The sequence below is a fragment of the Podarcis cretensis genome (genome assembly GCF_951804945.1).
Source record: "Podarcis cretensis genome assembly, chromosome: 2".
Lineage (NCBI taxonomy): Eukaryota > Metazoa > Chordata > Lepidosauria > Squamata > Lacertidae > Podarcis > Podarcis cretensis.
In genome coordinates, this window is record NC_137171.1 from 121,785,386 (window position 1) to 121,809,367 (window position 23,982).

General features: G+C 49.7%; 1 pseudogene across 1 annotated transcript; it reads left to right on the plus strand.

Annotated features, from left to right (window-relative positions):
- Positions 1 to 3,917: 3,917 nt before the first annotated feature.
- On the plus strand, positions 3,918 to 23,982 carry LOC307208766 (class I histocompatibility antigen, F10 alpha chain-like; annotated as a pseudogene). Its single transcript, XR_013843981.1, has 9 exons — positions 3,918 to 3,941; positions 6,312 to 6,607; positions 10,754 to 11,029; positions 15,816 to 16,091; positions 19,208 to 19,495; positions 20,767 to 20,853; positions 21,563 to 21,601; positions 22,227 to 22,259; positions 22,792 to 23,982. The product of XR_013843981.1 is annotated as a class I histocompatibility antigen, F10 alpha chain-like (transcript).

The following is a 23,982-nucleotide window of genomic DNA, read 5'->3' on the forward strand; positions in this document are numbered from 1 at the left end:
GTCCGTTATAGTTAAAGCCATGGTTTTCCCAGTAGTGATGTATGGAAGTGAGAGCTGGACCATCAAGAAGGCTGATCGCCGAAGAATTGATGCTTTTGAATTATGGTGCTGGAGGAGACTCTTGAGAGTCCCATGGACTGCAAGAAGAACAAACCTCTCCATTCTTAAGGAAATCAGCCCTGAGTGCTCACTGGAAGGACAGATTGTGAAGCTGAGGCTCCAATACTTTGGCCACCTCATGAGAAGAGAAGACGCCCTGGAAAAGACCCTGATGTTGGGAAAGATGGAGGGCACAAGGAGAAGGGGACGACAGAGGACGAGATGGTTGGATAGTGTCTTCGAAGCTACAAACATGAGTCTGACCAAACTGCGGGAGGCAGTGGAAGACAGGAGGGCCTGGCGTGCTCTGGTCCATGGGGTCACGAAGAGTCGGACACGACTAAATGACTAAACAACAACAACAACATGAAATAGGCTAAGTTGTTACTGCCTGCCTGTGCCTTTGGCCAAGCGGATGCTATGTCATGGAATGTATAAAAGCAGTCTAACTGCTCTGGCTGAGTGTTTTCCACCCACCTTCTCTGTGAGGTGGTAAAGAAATTGGCAGGGAGGGATGGTTGGCAGGGAGGAGGGATACTTAGATTCTCAGGAGTTGAAACTGAAAGAGAAAAGGAAGAGAGTGGCTGAAGAGAGAGGCGACTTTCCTGCAGGAGATGAGAGGGATTCTTGCTTCAGATTCTGCTGGCAGCCAAGGAGGAAGCCAGCAAAGAAAAGAAGCAGATCAGGAGCTTCATGGCCAGAGTTTGATCCGAAATAAGCAGCCCCTTCTTTTGGGCTGCAGGCCTCCAGTTCATGAGACTTGTTGCCTGGTCCCCACAGCCTTCTAGGAGGGGAGACCCACTGGGAGTGGGGCCACATGAACTCCTCCAAGTAAACTAGTTTCGTTGCCTTCAATTTGCCTAATTTTTATCTCACACATTCTTGCTTTTTCACCTGTGGCCCTTGAGGAATATATTTTTCCTCTCTGTAGTTTCCCCCATAGGGGACATTTTTGCCAATCTGGTGGGTGTTAAATACCATCTGTGGGCCATTTTCATCATACAATTTTTTATCGCATAACTTGCCGGAAAATTCATATTTATTTTCCACAACTTTCCCCATAAATCATGATCGATATTGTGACCCACATCCTGTGCCCACTTAATCCTGCTAAATTTCACAAATTCCTCTTTCGTTTCCCACTCCAACAGAAGTTTGTACATATTTGATAATACTTTTACATTTGTATCTAAAAGATCTTCGGTAAACTGAGACTTTTGTTCTGCAAAACCATTTTTACTATCTATCTTAAACAATTCATTAATGTAATGTACCTGTAGCTAATTGGTAACCAGATTTCTTAATTCCTTGAGATTTCTCAGTTTTGGTTCCTGTCCTGTAAGAGATAATATTTCACTGTAAGTTAACCACTGCTTATCCATATTTATTCTTTACCTGGTTGTAGCTTCCACTGGGGATATCCACAGTGGTGCTTTTCTTTCTAATAAGTTTTTATACTTGCCCCATACTCTAAATAGGTTTTTTCTGATTACGTGATTTGTAAAAGTTTTATATATTTCCGCTTTTCCATACCATAGGTAGGCATACACCCACTTGCACTGATTCCAAAGCTGTGACATAAGTGGGAACCTTGACCATTTTTTTTCCAACCCGTGACTTGCTTCAACTGGTCCCTTGAAGGATTTCCTAGAAATCACCTGATTTCCACTTCAGCTGGGGAAGAAAGCAGCCGGCAGGGGGCAGCGGAGGATCGCAAAAAGGGGGAAGCGAGGAAATACAACTAGGGACTGTGGAGAAATGGATGAGGGTGTCTTGTGGCAGAGAGAGAGGGAGGACAGGAAACAAACACACACAAACACCAGTGTTAATGGAGGATGAGGACTTTCTCAGCAAAATCTGCCTCCGTTCTTCAATTCCTGTGAGAAATGTCAGTCAAGCAGCCTGAGATGCAGTCACTTGAGATTCCTTTGCTAGCTTGGCATGCAAACGAAATTTAGATTATTGGAACTCGCCAAAGACTGTGTCCTGCACCCTCAGCCATTCATCTTATAAGTAAAAATGAAAACAAACATTAAAAATAAAAAGGCCTTGTTCTGGGAACTGGCCTGGGAATTTCCAACCTGACTCAGAGGTTGCTGAGGGAGGCAGAAGGGGACAAAGTTCCCTGGGAAACAATCCAGGTTGGAACGGAGAAACACACCAAGGACGCTTTTATGCCACAATCTATTTGTTAGACTCCATATTCTGTTTCCACACAATACCAAGAAGGGGACAAAAATAATGTCAGGAGAGATGTCCCTGCAGGGCCTGGTCTTGAGAGGTGGAGAAGCCTACAAAGAACCAGTGTGGGGCTGTGGTTTGACTGGGATCTGGGAGCCTGGGAGTCCTGGGTTCAAATCCCCACACAGCCATGAAGTTCCCTCAGAGACCTTGGGCCTGTCAGGGCCGTTATGAGGAGAACATGAATGCCACCTGGATAGAAATATTCATTTTTTGAAGGCAGAGTCAGTTAGAGAGGAAGATGCTTTTTGCCTGCCAGAAACGGGACCCAGGAGTCCTGGCTCCTGCCCAGTCTCCTGCCAAAGGGGACCCAGGAGTCCTGGCTCCTGCCGAGTCTCCTCCCAGAGGGGACCCAGGAGTCCTGGCTCCTGCCGGGTCTCCTCCCAGAGGGGACCCAGGAGTCCTGGCTCCTGCCCAGGCTCCTGCCAAAGGGGACCCAGGAGTCCTGGCTCCTGCCGAGTCTCTTCCCAAAGGGGACCCAGGAGTCCTGGCTCCTGCCGAGTCTCTTCCCAAAGGGGACCCAGGAGTCCTGGCTCCTGCCGAGTCTCCTCCCAAAGGGGACCCAGGAGTCCTGGCTCCTGCCCAGGCTCCTGCCAAAGGGGACCCAGGAGTCCTGGCTCCTGCCGAGTCTCCTCCCAAAGGGGACCCAGGAGTCCTGGCCACTTGGCCTTCAGGAAGAGGGCTATGGAGGCTCAGGGTTTTGTCCTGCATGCTGAGGGAGACGGCTCTTTCCGAGGCTGGAGGGGGCCCAGGCCAGGCCATGAGGGCAAATGCCAAAGGTCTCCCCATCTGGGCGCTGAGGGACATTGTGGGGAGAAAGGAAACGTCTTCCCCTGAGCGACATTTCTGCCTGCCGATCTCCCAGTCAGGCAGCCTGATCTCTGGGCTTCTGTGGCTTTCGGTTTCTGCCTTGCTTGGCTGCTCTCCCTTGCACCAAAGGTCTCCTCCGCAGGGAGGGAAGCGGGAGGCTGAGGCAGCCCCACCCGGCCTGCTTGTCGGGGACGGAAGCCATTTTGTGGAGGGCTGGCAGTGAAGCAGAAACGGAGGGAAATGGCTGCCTCCTTCCTGGAAGGGCTGCCTCAAGCAGCTGCTTTGCTATTTGTTCATCTTCATGCCACCTACTCCCTAACTCGATTCAAGGGTGGTTTAAAGCCACATAAAAAAGCTATCCAGCAATGTCTAAAGTCCTGAAAAATTCTTTAAAGTCTGTGAAGAAAAAAATATTTTCCTCCTGGCCATTAATTGTTGTCGCCTACTGCACCTCCAGGAAGAAGGGAAGGGAAAGGGAGAAAAGTCTCCACAGAGGAGACCAGGGGAGCAGAACGCGCCTCAAGCCGCCAAGGACTTTCTAAAACAAGACTAGCCCTTTGAATTGAACTCAGAACCAGACAAAGAGGCAGAGGGTCTTTTGGCCCTGGTGAGATTTGGCCCTAAATGAGCTGTGGCAGTGAAAATCCTGTCAGGTTTATCTTGTAGCAGCTGAAGCCTCCCTACTGTATTGGGGAAAACAGCATATATTGCAATAATCCTGTCCGGAGGTGAGCAGAACATGGATCCTTGTGGGCAGACTATCCCTGTCCAGGAAAAACTAGATGGAGCAGGTGAAAAGTGAAGCCTAAGACGTCCCTGAGGTGACTGAGCCCATTGAGTCCCAAAAGTGGGTCCTGGAGAGACCCCCCCTCAAAACAGCCAGCCTCCTTCTTCACAGGGGCTCATCTTGCAACCACAAATTGTTGCTGTGAATAATGGCCAAGAAGAGAACGGACTCTGAGAGAGTCACTTTAACGGGAAACAAGATTTAGAGCCTGAGTGCTGGATCCGGCCAAAGGCCCCTTGAGTCCAGCCTCCCATCCTCACAATGGCCGACTGGATGATGCCTCCTCTTCTGGGAAGCCCCAAAACAGGCCCTGGGCGCCAGAGCCCCACTCTGCCCTCCTCCTGGGGCTTCCAGAAAGGGGGATCCGGAAGCATGGCTGCCTCCAAAGGGGGAGCAAGAGCGGAGCCATCTTGGCTGGGGGGCATCCATAGCCCTCTCCTCCTCCTCCATGAATTAGACTCAACCTCTTTTAAAGCCATCCAAGAGATATTCTGCAGCAACAGAACAAAATGTGAACTATCTGTCACGTTTGTCAATGTTTAGGACGGGGCGAATGGCATCTCCCTGAGCAGCACTTGCGCCTTGTTTGGGGAGGGAGGTTCAGTTTCTTGACCCTCATCCAGCCCATCACTGACTCTAGACGCTGGTCCATCTGTCCCCCAGTCTCCCCCTTTCTGCAAATGATTATGGGGGCTGTTTTCATCATAGATGCTTTGAATATACTGTCACACAGCATCCCAGTTTCCGAGAGGGGCATGTTTTCAGGGGATCCAGGCATTTACACAGAGAGTTGGGTTTCTTTAGAAGGAGGGACGGAAGAGATGGCGGTGTCTAAAGGGTGTGGGGTTTATTTGCATCTATAGACCACCTGAGTCTTCGATGGAGGGGCTCACAGCATTCACCCTGCAGAGTCCCAGAGTCACCGCCTTGGCATCCAACAGAAATCAAGCCTCGCACTGAAACAGCTTCTCCACCTGCAGCTTCTTCTCAGCTCAGCTCACTCACAACGATGAAACTTTTTGACTTTCTAACTACCAGGCAGTTTGGGGGTGAGAGCAACTTCTTTGGTTTATACTAGTGAGGGTGCTTAGGAGACATCTATGGCCATCATCTCACCAAGATAGTTCAACAATGTATCCCTCCATTAGATTTCAACCTTGGCTGGATCCAGGAATTATAAGGGACTCAGGCATCCTGCAGACTAAGACCACCTCCCAAACTCACAATAATATTTTGGCATCAGACAAGGGGAAATAGGGATGATAAAGATCGTGCAGCTTGGGAAAAAGAGAACTCCCAAATAATTCTTTACCTTCCGACTTCACAGTCCCCCCCCCCCTTAAATCAAATCTTCCTTGTAGCTGGGCAAGGAGCGGCCACTACTTGTCTCTCTGCTGATTTCTTAGAAAAGGCAGCAGCTTCTCTGTGTGTGTCCCATGCTTAGCTCAGGTTTCAACGTTCAGGCTTCTGGCAGTGGGATGTGGGCCAAGCACTCTCTGGGCCAAGCACCCAGCCTTGGCTCAGGGCCTTCCAGAAGAGGCTGGGCAGCCCCTGGGTCTTGCTGGCTGGGCAAAGGGGGCCTCCCTGACCCCAACACCCTGGGCCTGTGGACTTAAGAGGGTCCCAGGCAGGGGGAGAGAAGGAAGCAGAGATATGTGGAGATATAAAATGCCCCTTTAAAAAGCACATGGGGAAAGGAAATAATGGCAAGCTGGTGGGCTCTGGCCTGACCATGTGCTGATAGCAAACGTGTTTGTCAGTCTCCCAGCACCTGCTGCGCTTCTCTGTGTGGTCATACTCTCTCTGTTTTGACTTCAACCCTGAGGTTCAGGCCAAGTTGCAACACTGAGCATTTCTTTACAAGGCACACAGTGAACCGCTGGAACCCCCTGCCACTAGATAGAGGGACGCAGGAGAAGAGCCGGGCTGCTGGATCACCCCAAAGGGTAAAGCGTGGCGGTCTCCCAGTGGCCACCCAGATGCCCCAGTAAGGAAGCATGCAAGGAGGAAGGGAGGGACACCCAGCGAGTGGGATGCGAATGCATTTACTGCCTCTGGCAGCGGAGGAAGAAGGGAGCCATCTTGGAAGCCATGCAAGGGCTTCTTAAAAACAGGACCCAGGAGGCTGCCCTGCACTGTCTTGGGCCACGAGCCCCCCTCGCTCAGGATCTCACAGCCCCTCTCCCCAGTTTCAGAGAGGGGGGCATTCCCAGACCCCCCTGGAGATGCGGGGACTGAACCTGGATCCCCCCCCTGGCCACCCCCCTCCGCCCCCCCTGCAGGGCAGGACAGGGAGAGCTGCGGGGGGGGAGGGAGGGAGGGAGGCGGCGATTCCAAGAGAGGAGCTGCAGTCACTTTCTCTTTCCCTCTCCAGCCTCGCTCCCAAACTTGCGCCTCGAGTTCTGCCTGGCGACCGGTGCCGCCATCTGCGCGCCGATTTCCGATTGGCGGAATATTTTCCCCTCGCCCAATCCCGGCTCGCTCTGCTGCTGGTTCCGCGGGCGGGGCGGAGAGCGGGTCTCGGAGTCGGAGGGAGAAGGACGTCGCTGGAGTAAGAGGAGAAAAAGGAGCATCGTTTTGGGGGGGAGATGGGGGTCCTCCTTCTCCGCTGGCCCCCCCTGATCCTGGGGGCGGCTGCCCACCTGCTGCTGCTGCTCCTGGACTGCGCAGGTGAGGACTCTGCTCGGGGGCGGGCGGAGAAAATCATTTGCACTAAGCTGGGGGGGGGGGGACTGGACACATGAGACTTTGAGAATTGCATTTCGTGGGCACTGAAATGACGATCGCGGAGTTTCTTGTCCGAAGTGGAGTCGGATCCCTTCCCAAAGACCCAAAGATCTGTTTCCCAGACTTGGGGCTTGTTTTGTATGCCGCCCGGGGCAGGGGCCGCTTCACTCCTGGGCTCGGGGCTCAAGCAAAGAACAAGACAATGCTTGAAGGTGTTGGCAGGATTCATGGGGGGGAAGGGACTCGCCTGTCCCGCCCCCCGCAGCTTCGGGGTGACTCTGGTCTGTGTGTGTGTGTGTGAGAGAGAGAGAGAGAGAGAGAGTACAGGTCTTTCCGTTTCTATTTTTTACCTTCCCTCTTCTAACCCTCGCCGCTCTGAAAACTCCGCTAAAAACTCAGGAGACCAGCCTGGGGGGCTGGACCCGTGTAGAGCTGATTTCATTGCGGGGGGGGGAACGTCTGAATAAGGGGTCCCCACCCGCAATTCCCAATGTTGTTTTGTTCAGGAAATCCCTTTCACAGCCACATTCATAATCAGGTTCGCCTGCTTTACAGTTCTGACTCCCCCCCCCAAAAAAACCCCTTCCTGTTGCCTGTCAAAAATGTAGATTTTGCAAATTATGCAGGGGCTCCTCTGTTCCGTTTCTGTACAGCCCCTTTCACTACGTTTTGAACCCTGTGTATCTGAAGAAGTGTGCATGCACACGAAAGCTTCTACCCAGAACAAACTTAGTTGGTCACTAAGGTGCTACTAGACAATTTTTTAATTTCGACTGCGTCAGACCAACATGGCTACCTACCTGAATCTTTATTGTAAATGTTTCTCTAATGGAAAATGGTATGAATATATTACTATCTTTAGTTTAAAAGTTGCTTGTTGCATAAAAATTCTCAATGTAACTTAAAAGCTTTAAGAAGTAAAGAGCAAGACCTGTTATTTCTCTCTTGAACCCTCTCCATATGGGGGGGGGTGCCCCCTCACTGTGCTACAGGGCTGGCCAAAGGGTGGTGGAGACCCCTGGTTCCTTCAGATTCCCCCTCACTTTGGGGGTCTCCCGACCACTGAGCAGAACTGCCTGTGTTGTTTAGCCAGATGCCACAACCAGAGGCAGCCTTGCTCTGAGCTCTTGTGGTCTGAAGTGGGGGAGCCCCTGCCCTGGGAGGGGGGGTCTTAGAAGTGGGTCCCATTGGATCTGGCCTGAAAGGAAACCAAGCTGGAGGGAGGTAGCAGAGTCGACACACCATCACGGCATATGCAATTCAAGCAAACTCATCTTGCAGGTTTACGCTTCCTTGAACTTTGTTTTCCAGAGTGGATCTCCCTCAGCAGGTGGTAGATTCTCCTTCCTCGGAGATTTGTTAGCAGAGGTTGTTTGGCCACCTGCCATGATTCTGCAGTCGAGATGCCAGCATCGCAGGGGGGTTGGACCCTCAGAGTCCTGTCTATGATTTTTATTTCCTAGTTGTTTTGAGATGAGTCACTGGCCAAACTCAAGCGGGCTTCTTCCTCCTTGAGGGTGAAGTTGTCCAAAGTGCATTCAACACAATTTTCACAGGGTCCTCAAGGACCACCTCTTTCTACATGAACCTACCCGGACCCTGAGATCATCTTCTGAGGCCCTCCTTCCTGTGCCGCCTCCTCTAGAGGTCTCGAGGGCGAAGGGTGGCAGCAATGCGAGAACAGGGCCTTCTCTGCAGTGGCTCCCTGTCTGTGGAAGGCTCTCCCCAGGGACGTTCACCTGGCACATTCATTATACAGCTTTTGACTAAGTCAGGCAGAAACAATCCCTTTTAACCAGGCCTTTGGTTGATTTGATTGACATCCTTTTAAAAGTGTGAGGGGTTTTTTTGGGGGGGGGGTAATTGGCTTTTTTGCGGGAGGCAGTGGAAGACAGAAGTGCCTGGTGTGCTCTGGTCCATGGGGTCACGAAGAGTCGGAAACGACTAAACAACAACAGTTACAGATAGGTAGCCGTGTTGGTCTGCCATAGTCATAGTCTGGTGACTTCTGTCTCAGTGTATCTGAAGAAGTGTGCATGCACACGAAAGCTCATACTTAGAACTAACTTAGTTGGTCTTTAAACAACAACAGTTGGCTTTTTATTATTGAGTATTTTGTGGTTTTATATTTTGATTTTGTTCTGTGAGCTGCCCTGAGACCTCTGGGTCTAGGGCGGTATTTTCTTTAATGTCTTAATCAGCATCCAGTTTTGGTGTGCTTTAGTAGAAGAAGATAGGGCGGTATATAAATTCAATAAATAATAATAATAATTATACGTCCCATTTCTGCTACCTGAGGCAAAACAGGAATAGCCTCCTCTTCCCCTTTTAGCTCTCTGCCCCTCTACCTTCCGCCAGGGAAATGCCCCATCTCTCGCTGAACTCGACTGAGCTTTTCCGTCAAAGGGGGGTGTTCTGGTGGGTATGATGCTGAATTCTGTGATGAGCTCCCTCCCTCCCCAAGTCTTTGTGAGCTGTTTCTGTGGGTCTCGGATAATCTCTAGGCAGAGAATGGGACAGGTGTTGGAAGGAAGGCCTCATCTTTACGCCCAAATCTGTGAGGTCTTTCTTGGTACTGACAGAGTCATCTTTTAAAATTGAGTTTATATCCCCACCTTCCTCCCAAAGGAGCCCAGGGTGGGAATTAAGGGGCTGCAGCAGTCTTGGGGGGCCCTCTCTGTGGGGCTCATCCTGTACCCTGTACAGCGGTGGCCCTAGAGAGGTACCATGGAGCCTTGGCTCTTTCCTCATGCGCAAAGGAGGCACACAGCCCCCTTAGTACACATTCACTGTGACTTGGGAAGAGGGTGAAGGAGTGTGGGGAGTGAGCAGAAACAGCAAAATCTGCTGATGGACGTCAACAAAGGTTAATTGTTTCTGATGGGGATCTGCTGTGGAGACTCATTAGGCCCCCTGGTGGCCAGAGCTCTGCCCCCCTTCCTGTGTTCGATCTTGTGAAGGGGCAAGTGTGGGGAAAGGGGATGTAGGGCCACATGTTGAGACCTGACCCCAAAGTTGCATTTGCCCTCCTGCCCCTGCTATCCCTGTGGGGCCTTTGAAAGATTTCAACACTGAACCATTTAAGCACCAATTCTCAAAAGGGGATCCAGGAAGGATCTCGGAAATTACAGGCAATTAACTTTACATCTCCCTGGAAAACTGGTGGAAAGTGCAGGAAACTAGCAACTGGAATGCATTTAACTTGAAGGATTTCAACTGTATGCTGGAACCTCCAAATTATATATGCAGAAGGCAGAGAACTCTTTTTGTGCAAGGTTTTCCCAGTACCAAAAGAGCTTTGAAGCTCTCTGTCTTGCATAAGAGACTGTGGCAGGTTCTCACAGGATCTAGTGGGGCTCTGCTGAGTTCCCAGAAGATCTTGCCAAAGCCTGCCAGAGCCCAGGAAGCAAGACCCAGGTCAGACCTGTTCAGTGCATGGCTCCAGAAGGCCAGATGGTGGGGCGGCTCCAAGGGAGTGGCTTCGCTAGGCCCGTTTCTGCATATATGAGCCATCCCAGTCAGGGCAGACAACTCTGAGCTACCTGGACCAGTGTTCTGACCCAGGAGGAGGCAGCTTCCTGTTCTCCCAATATATGGATTTTGCCTCGTCTGATCTCCCCTCCATCCACTTCCCAGACCTGAGCCTGCTTAGCTTCCATTCGGTGCCTGCATCCTGAGCCTTCAGACCATGTTGTGGAAGCTCTTATCAGCTTGGCGCTTGCAAGTGGGGGGCAATTCCTGCCCCCTTGGCAAAAGGGGAGGGGCTGGCCTCTCTCTCCCTCCCACAGAGCCTCAGCAGAGACATGCAGGGATTTAGTGCTGCCTCAAAGAGCTTTTTCTTGTCTTATGCTCCATGGGCTATTGTTGTTGTTACTTGTATTTATATACTTTCCCCTTTTCAACTATGATTCTTAGGCTGCCTCTGCTCTGCCTCCTCTGTGTTTAAGGGCAGGTCTACAAACTCCCCCAAACCCTGCTGAGCTTTGGATCTCCTAATTCAGGGCTGCTGCCTGTAACACAGCAGGATTAGGCTGCTGCCTTCATCTGCAGGACCCCTAACTCTCTGCCCCCTTTTCTCTTCCTTTCCAGGTTCCACTTCTCACTCCATGCGCTACTTCTACACAGCCGTGTCTGAGCCTGGCCAGGGGCTGCCCCAGTTCATTGCTGTGGGGTACGTGGATGACCAGCAATTTGTTCAGTACGACAGTGACAGCAAGAAATATCTGTCCCTGGTTCCCTGGATAAAGAAGGCGGAGAAGGAGGATCCTCAGTACCAGGAATGGAACAACCAGAACTTTCAGGGCTCTGAGCTGTTGTTCAGGGTGAATCTGCAGACTCTGCGGAATCGCTACAACCAGAGCGGAGGTGAGTGGAAGGCAGGAGAGGCACAGAGTCACACCTCTTCCCCCCCCCCCATAATGTTTCCTCCAGGGGCCAGAATTGCAGGGATGGGGCTGCTGGGAGGGAAGGAAATGGAGGGTGGGGGTCTCCACCAGGACAGAGGCATCTCCCCTTCCCTTAATGAAGGTCTGAATGGGGGCAGGGATGGTGTGGGGGGAAAGAGAACGAGGCTTGGAGGACAGAGACACCCCCCCCCCCCCAGTAGGACCCTCTCTGGACCTGCACATCCTACCCAGGAAATGTCTCCATTGCCTGCCCTTCCTTCCATGCTAGGCTTGGCTCAGGCCTTCTGAGGTGGGAATCTGTCTATTTCATTTTCCTCTGGGAGGGGAAGAGAAGGGTGGGGATCCTGAGGCTGAGACAAGCAAGCCTTGAGTTCTGGTCCTGCTTAAGGAGAAGCCAGCTGCCCAGACAGAGGTGCTGATTGGCTGACCCTTCTGACCATCACCAAGCCCCTCCCTCTCCCTGGCACAGTGTTGAAAGAGAAGCCTTTTTAAGGAGCACAAATGGACTGGGTTTTGGGGGTCAGAGTGGCAAATACATGAAGTGTATGCCCCATCCAGCCTTGGAACTGTTATGACAGGAATCACTAAACTCAGTAAAAGCTGGTAGAGATCTGGCAAAAGCCTCTTGGCACACATTTTTGTTTTTAAAACTTTCTTCTGAAATGTCAAAATTATTTTAAGATGTTAGTTGTGAGAAAGGAGCCAGCATGCTGGAAGGGTGGGGGGAGGCATTTGTGTCTAGCCCCAAAGTTGAGTGGCTCCCCCCTCTAATTGCAATTTTGGAGCAGAACTTCAGAAGTGGGAGCCTCTGCTGGGTCTGGAGGGAGATCTCTATGTGATTTTGCACCTTTACCTTCCAGGCTTCTCCACTTCCACACTACCTAAGCAGGTTCCCTGCTTCAGGACTTTACCCCTAACAACACCACAACACCTTTCGCAGCACTTGCCCCCTACACACGTGTAACATAAACATAAATCTTTTTAGCAGGCACCAAAAATCAGCTTCCATGGGCCTCTGATCCTGCAGCCAAGCTGTTCTTATGTCCTGTCATGGCTTAACTAACCCTAAGGCCAGTTCAAGCAGTTCAGTCCTAAGGTGTCTGGAAGAGCTTACTTCCTAAGAATGACGTTTACGATTGATGCTTTAAGATACTCCCAGTTTTTTCTCTGCATAATTTTCAGCATAAATAAAATAGAACTCTATAATAGTTCAAAGAATCATAGGATCGTAGAGTTGGAAGGGAACCCAGGGCTCATCTGGCCCAACCCCCTGCAGTGCAGGAATCTCAGCTAAAGCATCCAGGACAGTTGAGCATCCAGCCTCTGCTTAAAAACCTCCAGGGAAGGAGAGTTCACCACCTCCCAAGGGAGTCCTTTTCGCCGTTGAGCAGCTCTTACCATTAATATGAATGGAGGGCAGGGACAGAGGGAACGGACCCAAAGATTTCTGTTTCCTGGGACAGACACGTCTAGTCTCCATGCAGCTGAAGCCACTATTCCATGTTGCAGGGACCCAAGGGGCAAGTGATAATGTCCGCACAGAAGGGGGGTGGGGAACCTGTGGCTGTAGGCCGGTCTTGGCCTGCCAGGGGGTAGGATTTGCCCCATAAGCAGAAATAAAATCCTGCTCAGTTTGGCAGAACTTCATGTTCCAGATTCAGGAAGGGATTTGCTCCTGAATGAAGGGCTTCCCCTGGAGATGAGAAAGAAGCAGTTTGCCAGCTTCCCAGTGCTGAGTGCAAGGCAGGCAGCGCCCCTTGTTCTGCAGTTCCCAAGAGGCTGCACACCTGCTGGGTGCTTGGAAACCCCCTCAAGGGCTTTTGGAAGGTGGGTGAGATTGACAAGCGGACTATGCTATGATGTCAGCCTCAGCCTCCTGCCCCTTTTGGCCCATGGGGACAATCCTGATCAGGATCTGGCCCTGAAGCCAAAGAGATTCCCCACCGGTGAGACAGAATAATGGAGGTGGAAGGAGCCTTGCCAAAGGGCTCAGCCTGAGTGTGTCCAGAGCCCTCTGGGGCCTTCGTTGGCCTTGTAGGGCTTGCAAGGAAGAAACCCAGGGGGTCAGCTGAGACCAAGCCAGCGCTGCAATGGGCAGGTCTGCTTTTCTTGCAGTGGGATCAGGCCTGGCCTTGTCTTGCAGGCTTCCTCTTGGGCTCCTGAGAATTCTGCTTCTCCCCCTTTTAAAAATGGGGATTGGGTCCCTACTGAATCCCTGCACCTGTCCATGGAAAATGCCCCATAAATGTCACCAAGGGGCGTCTCTCGTTTCCTGATCATTTCTTGCAACTGCTTAGCTCAGAAAATCCCAAACAAATGAGATGGCCACTTCAAAGGTGCCACAGACAGCCCTGGAAATGTTATCTGATTCTATTTAAAGACAATGTTGAAGGTATAGGTGTATTGTGATTGATCCCACTTAACATCTTGAGGAAACGGGAGGGGAGTGAGCTTCACTTATAAAATGAGAGAGAAAGCAATTTATGCTGAAGAAGCAATGAGACAAAGCAACTTCCCTCCAAGTAAAAGCTCCATATCCAGACCAGCTGGTGGGGTTTGTGGTTTGGTTTGTTGTTTTCATAGGTCAACCACAAATCATTGTTTGAGTGCATAAAAAGAACTCTATCACCTTGGGACATGGTCTTGGAAAAAAGACTTCTTCATGTTGAGTAGTTCTAGAGGGAGGACTTAAAAGTAGCACTGTTACAATCCTTCTACTTCCCAGAGGGAGCAATTTCCCTTCTCCTCCCCCTGCACACCTTTCTGGGGCTTCTCCTGACCCCCCCCCCCCAAGCTGATTTGTGGGGAACAGACGGGAAAGAGATGGGGAGAAAGCCCCAGTTGTGTGAGTGGGACTTGTTCCTTCTGGCTCCCGCTAGACTAACTGTGTTATGCTGAATCCAGCCCAGAAAAGCAGGATTTCCTTTGAGAGAGGCTGCTCTAATCGTAAGGCTTTATATTCTCCAACTCAATTCAGCTGTAAGCCAAAGGCCCATGAGGTGAAAGAGGAAGCCAGAATTACAAGTGAGAGCAACCTGGTGTCCTCTGGGACAGCCTCTCCTCCATTGCTGAGCTCCCTCAGGCTACACAAAGAGCAGCAGAACTCTGTACATGGCCAGGAGCAACCATTGCCATTTCCCATCCTGTCTTGGTGCCTGACGTAGCTTCTCTCCATGGTTTTGGTGTGGGAAATCAAAATGGCTGTCTGCTGACCCTGCTGGCTGGCCTAGAGGAGACCGGGCTGGGATCCTCAGCACCCCTGGGCCCTGCCAGCGGTCTGGGGTCTCAGCGGGTGCCGGGTGATGCCACCTGCCAAGTGAAAACACCAGATCAGTGCTTCAGATACTGGAATTGAAGAGCAGATTTAAAAGTCACGAGCATTAGCATATATACATCTCACAGTTATGTGGTCTGAATGAGAGCAGAAAAATCTATATTTCCATTTCAACCAGTTGTGACTGAAGTAACAGAGGTCAAAATTTATCCATGGCACCTCTTTCCACAGCAATAAATGGGATGTACTGAATCTTTGAGCTGCCTTCCAATAAAGTCAGTTGATTCGATTCCCATTTGACTCCCGGATTTGACTCCCGGAACCGTTCGAAAACCAAGGCCCATCTTCGTGCACTCAATCGGAGGTTTGGCTTCCAAAGAACGTTCGCAAATCGGAACACTTACTTCTGGGTTTGCGGTGTTTGGGAGCCAAGCCGTTTGACATCCAAGGAACCACTGTATAAGGATCATGTGTTCACTGATGAAGAATTTATTTGGTGGACGTTGATTGGCTAGTGAAAACCAGCTCTTCTTTTATTATCGATCGACTGAAGGTTTTTATTAAAGTATTTATAATATGTAGTTTCCATAAAAGTGTAACAGGATAGTATGCAACCTAGAAAGTTAAAATAAAATCAGGAAAAATCCATAAAATGTACATAAAACATCAGCAAACACTATTTATTTATTTATTTATTTTTTTAAATGTTATTGTTGTTGTTTTGAAGATTTGGTGGTAGCCCCCTGGGGTGCGCCGGAGGGTGCAGGGACCCGCCATCTTTGGCAAGGGCAGCCTGGCTTCTGCTGGGAATGGGGGCCATTTTGAAGTGGGGCAAACCCCCCTTGCGGCTTCCCTTTCCCTCCCAGGCTATGAGGAAACTTCTTTTTCCAAAGGCCCTTCCATGACTTCCCTCCTTTTAGGGAAAAGGTCCTTGATATGGAGAAGCTGGGGGGAGAGAGTTGGAGGGGAAGAGGAGACCCTCTCTCTTGAAAGGCCCCCCATGTGTGGGTGTCCCCCTTCCATGTTGCCCTTTCTGGGACTGGGACTGGGGACAGCTGAGGCGTCTCTCCAAAAGGGGCAAGATCCAGAGGAGCAGAGCTGGGCGGAAAGACGGACAGACTGTGACCCTGCAAGGGATGCTCCGGTTGGAAACCCCACCCCTCCCCCGCCTCCAGGGAGTTGGGAGAATCCACTAGGAATTTAGGGGGGGAGAAAGTGTGAGGCGATGCGAGAGAGGGGGGCAGTTAAAGGGGGGCTTCATAGGCTCAGGATTGTAGCGTGTCCCTCAGTGAATGTGTTATGGGGATGAGCCTTCAGAAAGATACAATGCTGGTTGATTTTTCTCCCCTCTGACTGCTGCCTCTTCCCTGAGTCTCAGGCAAATAAATCCTTTTTCCCGGGCGCTTTTGCTGATGGGGGAGGGGCTGCTGTGACCCCCCTTGACCTCCTGGGCCTCTTCTGGTCCTTCCAGGGATCCACACCTATCAGCTGATGTACGGCTGTGAGCTGAGTTCAGACGGGCGCAAAGGAGGGCATTACCAGTACAGCTACGATGGGAGGGACTTCATCGCCTTTGACAAGGAGACCCTCACTTCGACAGCAGCCGAGACGGAGGCCCAAGCGACCAAGAGGAAGTGGGATGCTAACATGGCCGGGAACCAGTACCGGAAAGCGTACCTGGAGGAGATTTGCATTGAGTGGCTGCAGAAATACCTGGAGTACGGGAATGAAACTCTGCTGAGGACAGGTGAGGGGGGGCAGGGGGAGGGGAGGGGGGCTCAGTGGGGCAGTTTCCCTTCAAGCTCCCCTCCCCCCCTTAACAGTCTTCCTTTCTGGACCAAACAGCAAACACTTCTCTTGGTGGGGAAGGCAGAAATAAGTTTGGGACTCTGGGAGGAGAAAAGGGGTCACTTCAGAGCATGATTTGCGGGGCAGGGATGCTTAAAACAACCCCCATGCCCCATTGGCTAGAATAAGGGATGGCAAAAGACAAACAGGAGGAGGGGACAAAGAAACAGCAGGGAAGGGGCCAGGAAAGCAAAATGCATTTTAAATTCAGTAAAAATGGACAGATTTGAGGGGAGATACATGAAAACCTTTTGCCTTTACACTTGGGTAGGGGAAAGTGGTGCAGATTGATGCAGAAAAATTCAATCTCATATTTTATGTACCAAAATGAGTCAAATGATAAAAAAATTGCTTTATGCATGGCATAACTAATCAATATTATAATAGCAATCAAAAGAACCATTAAAGTTAGAAGATAATGAGAATATAATGACTTGAGTAAAAAATGGGTTTTGTTTCATTCTGCTCCACCTACAGGGCACTTCAATACAAAGTGTAAATTGTATGAGAATGGTAATTATTTACAAAATTTTAATGAAAAAGAAATTTTTATTGTGAGAGATCATAATCAGCCCTACAATTTGTTACTTAAAGATCTAAATGACGTATCAAAACTAAGTGTTTCACACATATCATAGACTTTATGGCAGGTTTTCTTAACAAAACTTCAAAACTTATACTACCGTAATCTTTCCTCAAACACATATCCATTAAAAAAAAAAACTTTGGAAAAACTTTAAAAAGAATAAGAACTCACATTAGGTAGTCCAAAAATAGAAATTTAAACAAAATGCTTATAAAAAATAAGATATTTCCTTAACATTTAGCTTCTATTGCACATTATATCCACGGAAGTCAAAAGAAAAAGTATAGAGATGATGTTGCTCGGTCCCTGCTCCTGCCATCCTAGCAGTTCGAAAGCACGTCAAAAGTGCAAGTAGATAAATAGGTACCGCTCCAGCGGGAAGGTAAACTGCGTTTCTGTGCGCTGCTCTGGTTCGCCAGATGCGGCTTAGTCATGCCACATGACCCGGAAGCTGTACGCCAGCTCCCTCGGCCAATAAAGCGAGATGAGCGCCGCAACCCCAGAGTCGGTCACGACTGGACCTAATGGTCAGGGGTCCCTTTACCTTTACCTAACAATTCATAATACCACTGAATTTACTTAAAAATCACATGTAATCCTGATTACTGATTATTTACCTTAGGTATTATTAAATCTTAACTAAACAACGAAAAACAGCATTGGAACACTTTTACATTTCACGTAATTTTTTAGTTGGTCGCGTTAAAAACACACCTCTCGTCAAATGCCAGTGGGGAACTGGCGGGCAGCGCAGTCACAACTGTCATACTCACACATGTATAGACACGTTTTAGTGATGTCACAACACGAATAACGTTTCTCGATATTGAAATATTGTTGGTGTATCAATGTGCCCCTTGCATCAATGTCCCCCGCCTCCCCCTACATACTTAGGGGGAAAGTCTTTGAAACTAAATTAATTAACCTTTTTTAAAATAGAAAATGTGTGGGGAGCCCATAAAATATGGATGCAGCCCCCTCACTAAGTCTGTAGGTTAGCCACTCGTGGCCTAAAAGCAGAAAACCTGCACATAGTGAGAGAGTATGAGAATTCCCTCTTCTACCTTCTTATATTTTTCATTTGTGATGAATTTTACTTTTTTCCATGGGGAACATTCAGAAGTGTCATCTTCGCCAACCCCGTGCCTTGAAATGATACAGTCCACTCTTCCGCCTTCAGGAATCTGGCACAGGGGCCAATCAAATGATCAAGTGTTTGGACTGGCTTTCTTCCTGTCTCTATTAGCTTTGCTAATATGAATATTAATTCAAAATGAAATAATTCTAGCATCCTCCCTTTTTGAGGACTGACACATACGTATTAGCCGTTCTTAGAGAGATCTGAGCAATTTCATCTATGGGGCCTGGTGATAATCCACCCCAGAGACACTGAGCATATTTCTTGAGGTTGAGGGTTTCACCCCAAAATCCACATTGAAGCGTTTTCAAGGGTGACAACAAGGGCAGGCGGGAGAACCAGAAAGGAGCTCTGTCTATTCCTGGGCTCTTGGCTTTGTTCACTAACTATTGGGCTAAAAAGTCCCAGAGAATAGAGAGCAGCGAGTCCAGCATTTCTTCCCCCTCAAGAGAGGAACCAGGATTAGTCTGAGCTGCCCTCAGTTCATGACTTGCAACTTGGAAGGATCTGAATGAATCCCACCATTGGGGACCGGGTGAAATTTGCCCCTCAGCCTGGAGGCAGCTCCCTGGGACAATCTTGGAACCACAAGTTGTCATGGTTTAGTAGTGTTGGAGCTTTGCAAGATGACAATTCAATTTTTTTTCAACTCTGGCTCCGGCTTGGTGGAACGCTCTGTCTCATGAGACCAGGGCCCTGCAGGATCTGATTTCTTCCCGCAGGGCCTGTAAGACAGAGTTGTTCCGCCTGGCCTTTGGCTTGGAGCCAATTTGATTCCCTCCCTCTCTTTCTTTTTTCTTTTCCTTCTCCTCCTGCGATGAGGCTACTTTTTAATATTTTAATGTTTCAATATTTTAATGTATTTTAATTTTTTTTTTAAGTTGTATTCATTCAACTTGTTTTTATTATTGCTTGTAAGCCGCTCTTAGCCCGTCCTTGGCTGGGGAGGGCGGGGTATAAATAAAAATTATTATTATTATTATTATTATTATTATTATTATTATTATTATTATTTGTACCCTGTCCTCCCTTCCAAAGGAGTCTGCTTTGGCAAACAAAGGATAAAACATCTAAAAACTGTTCCACCATAGACACTGACTGGGGAAGATGCCAAGGCAGGTTGAGGAATCCCATTTATTCGCAGTTCTTTTTAATTTCTGGAGATGTGAGATTCTGACTAGGTTGCCCCTTGGGTCCCTGCTCCTCTGCTCTTAAAAAATGCAGGATTCCTCCAGGCTCCCGTTGTGGATGTCTCTCTCTTAACCCCAATTAATGATTGCCCTTTTTGCAGAGGCTCCGGTGGTGAAGGTGACCAGGAAGGCAGACTATGACGGCCTGGAGACCCTCGTTTGCCAAGTCCACGGCTTCTACCCCAAGGAGATTGAGGCCAACTGGGTGAAGGACGGGAAGGTCTGGCAGGAGGACACCCTCCGAGGATTGGTCGCCCCCAACTCGGACGGGACCTACTATCTCTTGCTCAGCGTCAAGATCGACCCCGAGGAGAGGGAGCGCTTCCGGTGCCGTGTGGAGCATGACAGCCTGGAGAAGCCTCTGGACGTGGCCTGGGAGAAGGAGCCTGGTGAGAGACAGACAGGAGGGGAAGGGGTGGGCTCTGGGAGGGGGATTTCCACCCAACTCCTCAGATGGGGAACCCCAGTTGGATCCTGTCTGTGGCTCTGGAGGGAAGCAGCTGAATCGGAATCTGTAGATTTCAGCAGAGATGCAGCCTTTTCTGGCATGTGTCTCAATTTGGATGTTGTAGGTAAAAACGGTGTCATCTTTTTGCCTTTAAGCCCAAGCAGTTGTGATATCACAGAATGTGGGCAGATGTGTTATTTCTTCAAAATCAAATTATCTCCTCCACATGGCTGATTTACTCACACACACTCTCTCTGACTGAAAAGGGGGCAGTGAACTTAAAAGAGGGAGCCCTGGACTGAGTGCACTTCACAGTGAAAAAGATTCTAACTTGCTCCTCCTCACACTCAGGCCCAGCTAGAAATACTGATATTCATCCCCACTCAGCCCAAACACCCGCACACCGCTGGGAAGAGGAAGAAGGGTCTTTTAATAACAACGTTCGTCTCTCACACACCGCCAGGGAAGCTGCGCCTGCAGGAACCAAAGCAGAATGTCTAAGAGCCAGACTCCCTTTTCCCCAGCAGGAGCCCCTGAACGCACATCCCCACCCACACCCCAGACTCCCCTTCTCACAGGCTGGCAAGCGAGAATTATGGAAGTGGCCCTTGAGCCAAAGACTCACCCAGGCAGGGCAGAGGGGACCAGGGCTCACTCATTAGCGCTACAGACTTCAGAATTTCTGCACAAACAAAAAAACCTGGACATTTTGCCTCATTTTAAGAATCTGTCTGGACAGACATTTTAAGTCTGAAGAAGAGGACGTGTCCAGCAAAAACCGGACGTATGGCAACCCTACACAAGATGCTTTTTTCTAAGGGTTTGTGCCTTCCCTGAAGGCCTGTAATGCTGGGCTCTGGGGGGTCTCAGGGGGGAGGGAATCCCTTCCTCTCAGGGTCAGGACAGAGAAGGCTGAAGCGCCTGAGCAGGAGGAGACTGTGATGAAACAGGTGTGCCTGTCAACTGTCTTCCTTAAATAAATTGGTTATTTTGAAGACCTCTAATGCTGGATTCTGGTGGGGAAAAACTCTCTTGTATCGGGGCCACTACAGAGAAGACCTTGGCCTGTCAGGAGAGAGAAAGGGGGCCTGCTTTGCACACGTAAAATCCTCCCGGGTTCATAGCTCAGCACCTCCACTCAGATCTCCTGCTTGAGGCCTTGGGGAGCTGCTGCCGCCAGTCTGAATAAAAATGTCTCTTGTCCCCTTTCAGTCAACCTGGGGCTCATTGTGGGAGCCATTTTGGGTGTCATGGCTGCCATCCTGCTGGTCTCTGGGATCATCATCATCTTCATCCGCAGTAAGTAAACCCTGGGTGTCTTTGCTGCCTCTCCTGTATCCTCCTGTCTTGGCCTCCGACTGGGAATGTGCTGGTGGAGCTTCCTGGCAACTGCCCCTTGTATCCCTACAGAGACCCCTCCCCATAAAACACTCTCGAACATGAACCAAAAGTCCTGTTGGTCATTGCTTTACGCTCCCTCCGTGCTCAGGAAATTCACTCTCCACCTGACGTTTTAATCCATCCTAAACCTTCAGTCCTGTACACACTTAGCAGGGAGCCTTCCTTGCATATCTTTAAGCGCCAGGCAAAAAACGTTTCTCTCGAACCAGGCCTTGGGCCTTTTAAATGTGAGTTACTGGTTTGTTTTTGTTTTATTATGTTGTGCTCTCATTTTGTATTTTTATTTGGAGAATCACCAAAATAATAATCCAAAAATGAATGAGTGAAGGGACTGGATGTTTCCTTCCACCCTCTTGGAATTTGTCCACTGCCCGGTTTCCTCATGTTGACTTTTTTATTTCATTTCCTCAATTTTTTCTACTTCTTTGTAACATGAGTTCCTTGAAAAGCTCAGCTTCTGGGCTCCCCTTCCTTGGAGGTGTTTGGAAGAGACAAGAGAAGCATCTGCTGGGAAGGTTTCAGCATCTGAGAGCCAAATGGTTGAAATAGGTCTGGGTGGCCTCTGGATGTCCCTTCCAGCTCTGACCTTCTGCTTTTGTCTTCACAGGGAAACAGAGCGAGAAATTAGTCTACAAAGCAGCCTCAAGTGAGTGACTCCTCCCCTCTCTCTGTCTGACATATTTCCCCCCAATATGGAGCAGGAACAGGTTGCAAACAGACCAAACTAAACCTAGTGGTGGCCTAGTCCTGAAGCCCAAAACCCTGATGGGAAGCTTCAGCCTGTCTGCTCAGCCTGTCTGGGGACAGCAAGGGGTCCCTCAGGGCCAGGAAAAGGCTGCAGAGAGACTGTTGGCTGAGGGAGGGGCTCCAAGAAGGAGCAGGAGGAAGAGCCGAGGGGGGGGGGAGAGGGGTCTCTGGGGGTTTAATTTACTGGAACCTGAAGCTAAAGAATTGGTTGGGTGGCTCAAGTCTGTGGTTGTTAGGAACCCACCACTGCTCTACCCCCCTTCTGCCTTTCTGCCCAGATTGCGCCCACCCCTGCTCTAGTCCCCCGCTGCCTCCATGCCAGGCTGTGCCCATCTCTTTGCCCTCCAGCACCTGCTTCTCCCCCCACTGCTGTCCTTGAGCCCCCTTGTCTCTGGGCTGCCTGTCCCTGAACACCCCCAGATTGAGACTGATGTGGGGTTGGGTTGGAAGGAGGGAGGAGAAGGGCTGGGGGGTTGGATGTCCGTCCCTGGGATCCTGACTCCTGTGTTTCCTCCCTTTTGCAGCAAGCGACCAGGGGTCCGACAGCTCCACCAAGGGTAAGTGGGGGCAAAGGGGGGCTCTTGCAGAAGACTCTGCGGAACATCCTCAAATGGAGAAATGCTTCTGTTACCCCCCTCGGGGTTTCCAAGAGTGACATAATCTGGAGTGTCCATTGAGCTGAAAATCGCTCTTGTGACTCATTCTGTCTGTCCATTTGAGCTCCACAGAGGATCCCCTCCATCTGACAAATGGGTTCTCCCCAGGATCTCAATAAGAGGGAGTCACATTTTGGGTTCTGGAAGAGATTTTTCCTTCCAGTAGGACTGCTTTGTGTCCTTCCAGTATTCCCCCAAAGAGTGCAGCTTGGCTCACTTGCTTGAGCTGCCCTCTGCAGGCATTTGCTCTACAGGCCCATTTTGGTGACACTCCTAGCATATCTTAGGTCTGATCTGACATGATGAGGGATGGTGGCTTTCCTTGGGAGGCTGGACTAGATATCTTTGGGTTCCCACTAGCTCTGTAATGCTGATGCCCCCACACCATGATGTTGGCTTAACTTTGAAACACCCCTGTTCTTTATTTCTGCAGTTTCATACCAGCCCAGTGTGTGAGATGAGACCAGCAGGAGCCTGCCCAAGTTTTGCTGTGAATTGCAGAGGCTCAGATCCCCTCCCCGTCCTTAAATGCTGTTTATGATGTTTCTTAATCCTGGCTCTCACCCATCTATTCTGACTTCAGCTGTAACTTGAATTTGAGGATAATCATGTTTTTCAGATTGATTTTGGCTGATTGTGCTTCGCAGCGGATTTTCAGAAATGTGCTTGTGTTAATCAAAAATGTGCCAGATATACGCAACTAAAAGCTTTAAAAAGGGATGAGGAGATTGAACGTGACTTGCAGTGATTTTGATGGTTTCTCTTGGTTCTTTGTTGCTGTGTTTCCCTCTACAATCCCTTCCCCAGCAGAGATTGAGGAGCTCCAGGGGGCATTCGGACCCTCCCCATGGCAATGGCAGCTGCTGAGGCAGTTTCCTCCAGACCCTCTTTCTGTCCCGATACCTTCAAGGCTCCAGTTCTCCAGCCTGGTTCATGGAGCTTCAGGTCCAGGACAACCAGCTGCTGAGCTCTGGGGCTCCACCCTGGGCCTCCCATGATGCCCTGGGGCAGTGAGTTGAGAAACAGGCTGGAGGGGGAGGAAGAAGCAGCTGAAGGGGGAAATGGAGAAGCAGGGAACTGAGAAAGAGGAAGAGAGGCTGAGGGGATGGGGTGTAGTGACTCTCCTACAGGAGATGAGAGGGACTCATCCTGCTGACAGCCAAGGAGGAAGCCAGGAAGGAGAAGAGGCAGGTCAGGAGCTGCATGGCCACAATTTGATCTGAAATAAGGAGCCCCATATTTTGGGCTGCAGTTCATGAGACTTCTAGCCTGGTCCCCACAGTCTTCTAGGAGGGGTGACCCACTGAGAGTCAGACCACATGGACTCTTGAAAGTAAACTGGTTTTGTTGCCTTCAATTTGCCTAATTTTTATCTCGCCCATTCTTGCTTTTCCACCTGTGGCCCTTGAGGAACATACTTTGCCCATTCTGCGATTCCCTCCATCTTCCTTTCTTTCTTATAGGCTGGCATTCCTTAAGGAGACACTTTTCAAGAAATAAGAATGCATAACTCTTTTAGGCCTCAATGGATTTGCTGCATCTTGCTTTGAAGACACTGGATGTAATTTTTATTATTCCTTTTGCAATATTTGTTGGACTGAAATAAACAAGGGTGTCCCCCCTT